Source organism: Micropterus salmoides, unplaced genomic scaffold (assembly GCF_014851395.1).
Source record: "Micropterus salmoides isolate LMB-PRFRI ecotype aquatic unplaced genomic scaffold, ASM1485139v1 Ms_hic_scaffold_7, whole genome shotgun sequence".
Taxonomy (NCBI): Eukaryota; Metazoa; Chordata; class Actinopteri; order Centrarchiformes; family Centrarchidae; genus Micropterus; species Micropterus salmoides.
Window position 1 is genome coordinate 32,470,340 of NW_024044459.1, and position 11,741 is coordinate 32,482,080.

Below are 11,741 nucleotides of genomic sequence, written 5' to 3' on the forward strand. Positions count from 1 at the left end.
TCATACTTAATCAGTAGTTTTATTTACAGGCAGCAATATGCCTTGACACTTATATTGGAGCATGTTGCACCAGTGTTTAGACTGCCTGGTGTTTGTACATAAGGCTTTTTGAGCACTTCATTTGCATCCTCTATGTAATTTACAGCCCTTATTAACATTTTTGTGGACAGGAGTAAGGGAAGTGGAGGCACTTATCTCCAGTGGTGGTCCAAATTTAACGAAATCCAACTGCCAGCTCCTCTCAAGCTCACTAATTAACATGTTATATCTCATTTGTTTTTAGTAGAACCGAAACTGAAGTGTAAAAACATCCAGTTCCCTCAGGACAACTTTCATCAAAGAAACTGATATTAGCAGTAAGTTATATTTGGTGGTATGGCTCTCCCTGCCCTTCCACTTTAGAGATGAAACCACTTCTGTTCAGCACAAATGTGGAGATGCACGAGTTTAAATGGTCAGAAGTGTAAACTGTGAGGGAAAGAAACAGAAAGCTCTTAGTAAGCCAGATGCTGACATTGGTATATTTCCCTGCTTTCTGTACACACTCAAAGCTGTAACACACGTGTATACTTTTAAATTTGTTGGTATTTACATTCATAGGATAGACTGGAGGAGACTTTTGCATTTTAGTCAGCACCCCAGCAATAAAAGAGACACAGCAGGGACCTGGTGAGTCAAGGGATTTTTCAAGGACGCATTCTTGCCCCACTCCTCTCTCAGCACTGGGAGGCGATAAACATGATGAAGATTTACTACTTGTGCTGCCGATGGATATATATACGACCATCGCTCTTTCACTGCTAAGTTACTGAAATCTCCTCCTTAGGGTACAGTTGAGTGAGGCTGTAGCTGCATCTTGTACGCAGGGATTTATCTGAACTGAGTTGACAATGTGATAATTGATAAGGAGCAGAGAGAACAGTCACGCTCCTTCAGATATTTTATTTTCTTCTTCTGCACAAACTGTCTGACCTCTGTGTCTAGGTTGATATACCAGGGCTGCATTCGTTCACCTAAAATAATCACCTCCATTGTTTTTTTATATTAGATCACAATTATTAATGATGATTATTAATCCATTTTGCTGTAAACATAATATTACATACGTTCACACTCTACTAACACACTGTTGGTGTCAGATACGATCATGCCATTTTTTTGTCATTTAAGCCAAACGTTTTTTCACAATTATCATGTAATTAGTTGTGTAACTGTACTGCAGTGTGTAGACAATTTGAATCTAGGCTGTTTTAACAATGTAGTCAGACCAAAGCTATATGCAGTGACGCAACAGGCAAGCTGAGAGGAACACGAATGGCCTTGTTGAGACCGGATCTCGGGTCAGCATGTGGTTCCAGGTATTCTCGGCATCTTTGAGCTTCCTGCTCGGAGTCATCAGTCATCAGTGTTTTGTGCTTTGGTGTTTGATTCATAACAATACAATAAATCTTACTGACCTTCAACAAAACAACACTTTTATTGATCTTTATTGTAGAGAAAGTATACTATTATTAATGAACAAAACACATCTTAATAGAACAATCCAACAATTTTAAGTTGTCAGGCTGTTTTACCCTTGTTCCAGTTTTTTAGCTAAACTAGATAAAAAATGTGGGACATACAGTATCTATTTACTGGCTTAATAAATTGCACAGACAAACAATTGATACTAATACCAATCTGGCCAAGAAACTGTCCTGCATGTCCCTAACTTGTCATTTTTTCGCTTCATTTGTTGTACAGATTAAAACAAATGAGATGAAAATTGTTTAATTAGTTTGCTCTCTTCCCTTAACCTTGTAATTTGTAGTTAGTCAAGTATCACAGATTAGTTTTATGTAAAGTAAAAATATCTTGAAGGGTTCACTGATTCAAAACATGTCTAAAGTCAAACTTCAGGCCAGATGGAAAACAATTACTGTTAAACACACACCTACATGACAATTTGTCTGTTCATTTTCCGGCGGCATGTCATTTCTTTTGCACTGGCATGTCGAATCTTAAGCAATAATGGGCATGTCATCTCCATGCCGGTGGATTGTTGCTCCCTGCTATGTCTAAGTTTGCTTTCTCGTGTGAGTGCGCATGTTAGCACAGGCATGTAGGGATTGTGGCGGCTGAGCAAGTCTAAAGTTTTTGATGGGTGCCCGACACACACGCACCTCTGAGCCGCTGGGTCAGGGTGGCTGCGTCGATGAGCGTGCAGACTGTGACTCACAAAGTGAATGTGACACCTGCACAGTCCTGGCCGTCACATGTCACTTAACCACACCACGGTTGCGCAACATCTCTGCTTCTGACGTAAATACTGCAAATTAATCCTGCCTGTCAAACTATCAAGGCACAGACAGACCTTTTGGGCTAACAAGTTCTTTAGGAGCATGTAATGGCGGCAGGGGTGATGCCTTCATTTCCATTGATTCATTGATCGATTTCCTCAGTCATGTGTCAAACAAAGTGGGCCCATCGATTTCAAGGCCGAATATTCCCTCCACATGTGTAGAAGTCTATTGATAGCATGTGGTTCTATTTAATAAATATACATAAAACAACAAGCAGGAAGCATTAAAACCATGTGAGGTTGGCTGTGCCGCTCTGCAAGGGACCCACTTCTCAATTCTGCTTGCGTACTCACAGCCCACAACTGGGACACAAACACACCACACACTCACACACTCACACACACACACAAGCACGCATATATACCTGTTCAAGCAATTAGACACGCCTGTCCTCCATATTGGAATAATAAATACAGACTGAGGGTTACTGCAGTACTATACCTAGGCAATGCTTCTCTTTCAGCTCTCTGTGCCTTATTAGAATAAACAGAAGTGGTCTGCAGGTTTGGGAAAGTTGACGAGTGGCAAACTGACCTATGAGTCCAAGAATATATTTCTTGTGGTTTGTTTAAACTTACCACAGAGCCAGTTTATATTCGTTTGCCATGCAGAGTGGTGCAATCAGTGTGAGAAAGTTTAGACAATAACTGAGATGTATATTTTACAGTTAATGTGGTGTGCTCTCCTGTGATTGACAAGACTCTATTTTAAATGTGCTGATACAATAAACCCCACTCATGTGGTTCTCTGAGGAGGGGTAAACAAATGCTTTTTTGAACTACTGTTTGACCCAACTCTGGCTGTGGATATCACTTATTTGTGACACCCAATAGCGCAGAGGACTCTGAGCGAGATTCTCTCCATGGTAAACAGTCATAAAAAGCCCAGGATTCAGTTGCACAAACACAAATAGCTGACTATTCATAGCACTAATGAGAGCTGCCAGGGACACCAGCAGGCCTTCAAATGCACTGTCGCCACTCGTGGAGTTATGGCACGGCTTGGGGTTGAAATCCTGGCTGGTTGCTCCTGTATTACTTACCCATTCCCCACATGTTCTCTTTTTTTGTACTCTCTTTTAATTCAGCTCTTTTCTTCTACAAAGAAGATCTCTCTTTCTGTTCTCTCTCCACCCTGTAATCATCCCTCAAACAAACCGTTGCTCTGTCCATCTGTGCTGCAAACTTGTGACGGTCACATTTTCATCACGACAAAGGCACCACATTTGTATATCGCACACATTTTTCACTTGTGCCTGATTGTTCGTACAATGATATGCCCTCACATCACCTTGTCACGTGAACCACCTTGCAGATTGGATTATGAAAGTGTCAAGTCTCTCCCTCATGGTTAAAAGCTATTTTCTAAGTAAGACATTAGCTTGCCATTACCCCCCACAAACCACAAATGTAGGAGCGTGTAATTTGGCTGTGTACTGATTGATTGGTCTGTTTATTTTTTCGTTTGGCTTGACAGGAATTTTAGACTGCAACTTTCAAATTCCTTGCAGATGGCCTGCCGGCCCTTTGAAGCCCCACTGTAATTAACCTTTGGAGGAGAATAACAATCCGGTACACAGGGGCACTGTGGCCTGGCTCAGATGCTTTGATGTGGTTGCTGTGTTTGCTCTGACGTGGACTGAATGGGAGGTAAGCTCTGCTGACATGTCCGGGGCTGCTGAGGGGCACGTCACACCCTGGGGGTCTGCCTCCACCCGTTGCACCGCCACCAGCATGGAAATAACTGTTATCGCCTTTCTGAAACATTGGCTACATTTACTTACACAGAGGAGTTTGGCCATCAGCCATAGTTTCAGCAGAACATATCATACCCTGCAGTTGACTCTCCCTGCTGCCTCAAATGAACCAGTGAACCTAATATTCCTGTTGAGATTAGATGACCTGATTGAGTGGTAAAATAAATACAAACAGCTGTTACAGGTATAGAGAGGCGGGGGTCCTGTCATCGGTGTTGGAGACATAGTCAGATCCTTTACTTAGTCCAAATTAGCAGTACAACAAAAAAGTCAGAAATGTTCTTGAGTACATGCATTATTACAGCAATGGGCATCAAATACATCAAAATGTATTTTAAAATAGGTGTATAAAAATAAATAATATACAGTATTTTGTATTTAAAAAAACAGTAAAAAGTATTTTTCTAAGGTCAGATCACTTCACAAACCTATCTGTCGGCCTATTTAATCTATCCCTTCACCAGTACACTGCCATAGTTGATTAAGGGGACAATGTTTGCGAGCAACAGCTTTATCTGCCTAATGTGATAAATCTGACATGCAACCAATTAAAAGATCAAATAATCAGAAATCCCTGTGATGAAGGTTCATTTTAAAGTAACCAACTATTTCAATGTTTAACTAACAACTAATGACTTGTAATTGTATCCTAATTTGGTCACTGTTTGGTAATGAAGGGCCTAATTTGCATCATCTGAGCTGCAACAAACACCAGAGGTGGTTGGGTTGACAATGGTGTTGTAGCACAATGTTGTACACACCTGTGTGCATTTAACAAGATACACCATCTCATAGTATTATAAAGTAATGTAACAACAACAACTCTGAAACACTTTATTTTGTGCATGAACGACAAAAACTCAACAAAAGCGGAAAGTAGCAAGCTAACATTAACTGTGAGGGCTGCAGCTCGGGTCAGATGGTTAGCAAGAACACTACATACACTGGTAAATGATTTAGCATAGGGTACTAAAACCATCACCTACTTAATGAAATAAAAATCTATGGAAAGCTGCCAACCTACATGTTTCTCATCTTGACTTTCTTCTTCGGGTCTGGATCAGTTTTCTGTTCTGGGCAGATTATTGAGTGGGCACCAATCAGAGGCAGCAATTTTATAATATGATCACGTATTCTTCAAGTATTTTTATAAAGAATATGATGCCATTAAAATACTTATTTGAAATACAGGTATCATAAGTATCCTTATACCTGCTTTACTTTATTATTTTTCACCACTTGGGGGCAGCAGATCAAGCTGTAAACACAACACTGACATATTATCAGCTTCTAAAGTTGATATGGTTAACACATTTGCAAAGAGCTGCTTATTTACACCCAGCAGACACGCAGCAACATTTGCATTTACTTGGAGTCATGTTTCACCCTGATGAATGTAACTCTCTCTCTCTCTCTCTGTTAACAAACTCTGTCTGTCTGAAAGACACTAAAACATCAAAATAAGTGATTATTTTCTGTGGGTTCTTCATTAGAGCCAATAGATTATATGTTGTTATTTTTCCATTGTTTATATAAAAATATCGATTAGTGCAGCTTTAAGTAAAAGTACTGTATTATTACTAAATAAGTAAGTACATTAAGTACTGCACTAAAATACCCATTATAGAGTAATGGTCCCTTTAAGTGGGTTTCATTCTGTGTGAAACTGAGACACAGAGACTATAAATGAGTATTTTGAATGCATTTTCAAACAAACTTGCTATCTTCACACAGTATTTTCCCATAATATTCATCCAAACTGCTACTGAAAGAATTTTCTTCGCCCTCTTGCTAAGCAAGCAGTGTGTTTTTATACTTGACTGAAAACGCCAGAAGGCAGCCGTGTTTGACTCCAGTGAAGCCGTCGGGTCTGGAGCCTATTTTGGCTCAATCCTGCAACACTGTGGTGGCTTTTAATAAGATGGGGCTTCAGTGGGCCCTCCATCATCAACAGAGTGTGTCGAACACATTGCTGCTTCTCTGCTCATTAGACCTGCAGTGCAGCTTTCCACTCGGCAGGCTGGATGGTGTAGCATTGCAGACATTATATGAGATTTTTATCATTCATATAGAGTGCCATTCACCATCTGGGTTAATGGATCGCTGCTGTGGCATGAGACCAGTCAGTCATCTCTGTTCCCCCGCAAAATATGTTACAAATTCGTGAGTAGTTAATGCTAAACAGACCACTGATATCTGGCTTTGGATACTTTACCCTGGGCTATTTTGCTTCTTGCACAACTCTTTGTGTTGAGTAATATGTCCAATGCCTTTGAGCTGCTCACATTGTTGAATGATTTCCTTTTGAATTGCCTCCTACTGCTTTGGTTTTTCTTATCACTTCAACTTTTGGTTCACTTTATGATCCAAATATTTATTTGCTTGTTTTTCTTTAATTCCCAAAAAGAACATCTCAAAAAACAATATCCCTATCATACCTCATCAATAATGGTGCAGATTATTGTTCACCCACTTCTAAAGATCTTATCTGCCAGCGGCCTGAATTCTCACCCACAGTGCTAGAGTATTTTTTTCCCCCCTTCAACAATGTCTCCATGTGCATTTTAACAGGCCTGAGGAACAATGTTGGCCTTGTGAAGGCTTTCCATGCGTTTTCTGTTAAGGACGTGGCATTTTAGAGAAACAGATTCCTTTGAATGCTTCACAATAGCAATGGATTTTGTGTGTCAAAATGTGGGCAAAGCAGGCTCGGGTTTATTTTCAGAGCTGTAAAGATAAAAAAAAAAAAACATACTCACTTAGATTCAAATTTACTCGTAGACTTGACATGTATGTACTTGGCTGCTTGTTAAAGCATGTGTATGCATTGTGTGTGTGCAGCAGGAAGGTTTCCAATGGCCCTGAAGTGTCGGTGGTGGGTGGGAGGCGGTGGAGAGCAGTGCAGCGGCTGTGAGCTGTGGACAGATCGGCGGTCCGTCCTATCTGCTGTGTATAGCTGACATTCTGGCTCAATGGGCCGTTTCAACACCTCGACACTTTATCCACATGGGACAGCCAACAGTGCTGCAGACCTCTCTCTCTCTCTATTCCCATCTCTCTACCTTATTTTCTCTGTCTAGACAGATAAATGTGCCATTTGTTTCCTTTTATACACATTCTTTTATACTGAATCTTTTAACTACAGTACAGCAGGTTTGTGTTTGACCCTGTTTGATAAAACCAGAGTCATTTTTCATGGCTCAACAGGAGTGAGTCAAGTCGACTACATTCAATATTTATATCATCAATCATTGATTGTGTTTCAAACACTGAGACACCAAGTGTATGGATGGATATTTTAATGTCTTATTAAAGCAAACCTGGTATCAATACAAAGACAACACCAGATAACAAGAGTTGCGACTACTCAGCTACAGAGCTAGAAGGATATTGGACTTATTTTGGATAATGTTTCTGGTAATTTATTTTGGTAACTTTATATTATAAGATGCTAATAGATAAGTGTTTGGTTTACAAATTAATGCATTACCCCCATCAGAAAAATATCTATCATTTGACTTTCTTCTTTAGATTTAAAAAACAACAAAATGAACTCAGTCCCATTTCATTTTTTGATTTCTCAGCTATGTGCTGGATACATAGCCTAAAGAAAATGTAGCTGCAGCTGTCAGTCAAAATGTCGTACTACTGCTTGTTTTTTTCCAGATGAATGCCACTTGGATGGTTTTCCATAGTGCTGTACAAGACAATACAACAATACAAGAAGTATGAGGCAGCAAATATTTGTTATACATGTTATAACTTGCCTAAATATTTGAAATGCCCTAAAGCAGACTTGCGATATAATAAAGCATTACAATCAAGTCATTCTTTTCAGAACTGAATAATAGGTGGATATGAGTAAGGGCAGATGGAGGCCAGGAGCGAGACAGAGGCAAAGAAAGTGAGAGGGAGTGCCCTTTTGCTTGCTCTTTTTATAACTCTCCACGGGTTCACGGCAGCAGGCTCCTGCCTGGCTGCCCACAGCATTCAGTTACCTAGAAGAATTTAATGTGTGTAAGCTTACATCAGGGGCCACTGGCTGCAAGTATATGACTCTGTGCAATCTAATGTAGTTACCTTTACTGGTAGCAGGGTCACACTTTTGGGGAGCATGCGTAAATACAGTCATGTAGGCTTCTGTCAGTTTTGAAGATGTATTTTTTTTTCTTGATTAATGGTTGCTCGTGTGGAGTGCAGGTTCACAGTAGGCCGTGCAGTTGGACACACTTGTTGGCAGTGTTTTTCCAACGTATCCATCTTAAACCTGCATTAATGGATGATTTTTCCCTTTCCGAGTTGCGGGATGTAAAAGCAAAACAATTAGCCAGAAAGACGCTAAACTCTCCATAGAGGTGAGGGGAACTGCACAGTCAGGTGATAATTTTCCTTTTGGTAAATATTTCTAAGCTCTGGTAAAGCAGAGACATTGCGAAAAAACAAATGAAGAAGAAGAAGATCAAACCTATTGGGAGGGGAAACAATGGTAAACTGTACGGAAATTACCCATACTGCCCATTATAAACATCCACTACAGTTTACAAAATGACTTCCTGCCTCCAGATAAAGTAGTTTGCACAATTTGACTAAACTGTTTGCAAAACTGTCATGCTATCTCATAGAGACTGTGTTGAAAAGTTCTCATCTCAGTTATTTTGCAGAGCACAATTGTTTCACAAAAATAATAATGATGGCCAAAGCTCTGTCAACAGCTGTTAAGGGCCACCATTTTGACAGGCTTAAGTCAGTGCAGGTGGTCTGAGCAGGTTTCAGTGTCTGTGCTGCTAATGTCCTCTTGCAAAGTCAGCAGTCACCCTCTACCCACAGATAAACACCACTTTACTACACCCCTAATGACCATCACTGTCCTCATCCAAGGCACTGACAAAAAACACCACCCAATCCGCTTGTGGGCTCTCTTTACCTCCTCTTTCCCAAAGTCTCTCACTCCTTCATTGCAACCATTCCTTTTCTCTCACTCACTGCTTCTCTAATTTGTCCCTGTGTGTATAACGGGAATCCACTACATTGCTCCACTGAAACTGAATCCTCAGTGGGAGAGTGTGAGCAGAGTGCACGGGGGAGGTCACCCAGGTTTATGGAAGGTCATGGTAGAGCCCACCTAACGCTGATCAAACACATGGAGATGTGCTTTGATTGTGTGCCCTGAGGCGATCTTCCCCTCCAATGTCCTCTAACAAGTTCTGAAGTTATGTAAGCATCACAAGAGTGGGGTCCACCTCCTGGCCCGGTGCAACAGCTCCGCCTTCGATTCTGACCTCCTGTCCCGCCTCAGTCTTGTGACTGTAGGGCACAGCGATGGTGGTGGGCATTTGAGCCATGCCTGGAAGGTGACTCCTGGTGCCAGTGTTGGGTTTCAAACTCAACCTACAAAGTGAGAAGAAGAGGCCATGGATTGCTGCTGTCAGGGCATTGAGTAAGATATAGGAGAAAAAGGGAGAGAGAGAGAGAGAGAGAGAAGAAAAATATAGAGAAACGCCAGCTTCATAAACACCCCCACCGCTGCTTTGCATGCTCTGCATGAATGTGCTTCACCAGAGAGCTTGTGTCCTCACCACTACTGACAGCCCACAAACCTAAACACAGAGGGACCATGTTGGTTTCTGGCACTAAATCCTGGGATTTTATTTATTTAAATTTGGTACATAACTTGTTATTAAATATTGGCTCTGAGCAAACATTTTCACCACACAAGCTTGGGTTGAGCAACTGTAAAGTCTTTGCACTTGGTTGCACAACTGGCACCTTCATCAACAGCAATTACACTGTGCTACTTATGTGGAATAAAGTTATTTCACGCTTTCATTACAAAACGCTTAGATAGATGAGAGAGTGAGCAGCACAAAGTCAAACTTTTATTTTTCTATCATTCAAGATGTATTGTATACTTTACTGCAAAGCTGCCAGATCGGCTCTGCATCATAAGATGTAATAGACAGTCCAGTCCCAGCAGGTTGATTCAAAAACTTGAGGTGAATCCACTCCCAGCCACCAACTAAGAATGATAGGAATTAACTTCTCACCCACATACTCCATTATCCTGGGATGCTGGCGGAGGAGTGATTCGTTTGAGAGAACTAAGTCTTGATCTTTTACAATACTGTCTGAAAACATGTGAGTGTATAAGATGTTTACAGACATTAGTGTTTTGTTGACTATTATCTGTTTATTTTAGTAGGTCAGGGTGCAGCATTAAGTGAGATTAAATACAAGACTAAGAGTCTACAGCCATGCTAGCTGCTCCATTACGCTGCACTTTTAGTTAAATGGTAAATTCAGTATGCTAACATTCTCCCATGCCATGTAGATGTTTGTCAGGTATAATGTTTAACATGTTCACCGTCTTAATTTGGCGTGTTAGAACGCTAACATTTGCTAATGAGAGCTAAACACAAAGTACAGCTAAGGCTGATGGATTTAGTTTTGCAGGTAGCCTAAACTAAACAAAATTAACACATTAAAATCTTGACCTGATGATGGCATAAGATGAAGAATCAAGGGTCACCTATGTTTTTACAGTTCATCCTGAGTTGGATATGAATGTCTGTACCGAACTTCATGACAATCTATCCGACATTTCACTCAAAACAACAAATTCATACTAAAAGAAAAGTCAGAGGATCATCAATGTCATGAGGATTCATCGACTAGGAACCAAAAATGTCTGTATTGTGCCAATCCCTCTTGTAGATGTTGAGATAGTCACCAAATAAGGTTAAATGGGGGCATTAATTCTCCTGGCATCATAGACATCCATGCCAAATGCCATTATAATCTATCCAATTGTCAACCTTATAGTGGCGCTGTCAATCTCACATTCGAAGCTTCGCACAGAAACAAGGAACATGCCATTTTGCCGATTTGGGGGTGCTCAACATCTGATTTAACATAGAACTACCAGTTTTCTCCCAATAACTTAATATACATTTCAACGTTTAATGCTGTAAATAAACATGTAAAAAGAAAAAAAAAAATCTTATTAAAATGCGTAAATGAATCCACAATTGTAACCCTAACCCCGGGTAGTCAGTGCACATGTGTAGGCGTAGCATGTATGTAGTGGCAGAAGAGCTTGCTGAAGAGACTGAGACCCGGCTTCACTGTTGTTGTGCCGAGTTGTCCGCACCTCGGGGGACTTTCAGATAATTTATCACCGTTGATGAACCACACAAAGAATATTTTATTGTTTTTAAATAAAGAGAGATTCTTCAAAAAGCCTCAGTTTAGCTGGAAATTTACAGTGTACGTTGAATAAATAGAGACTGCAGTTCTGCAGCTTCTCAAGATTAAAGCGGAGCTACCATGTGTAACCCCCCCCCCGGCTCGCAATCGCCACATAAAAAACAAACTTGATTCAACTATCAGTCGACTATAGGCAGGACTTGGTGATTCGACTATGTAAATCCTTAGTCGGGGACAGCCCTGGTAGCATCTAAACCATCATTCATGTGCTGCGCGTTCTGTTGCACTTCAATGTGTATACCTTTTGAATTGTGTTTGCACTGAACTGATGTTAATCAGAACTCCGGTCCACTTGCAGACACAGAACATTCTGCTCTAATGGGTCTAGACAGTGAACAGCAGTAGATGTATTAGTCACATGCACCGTTTATAAACAGCAA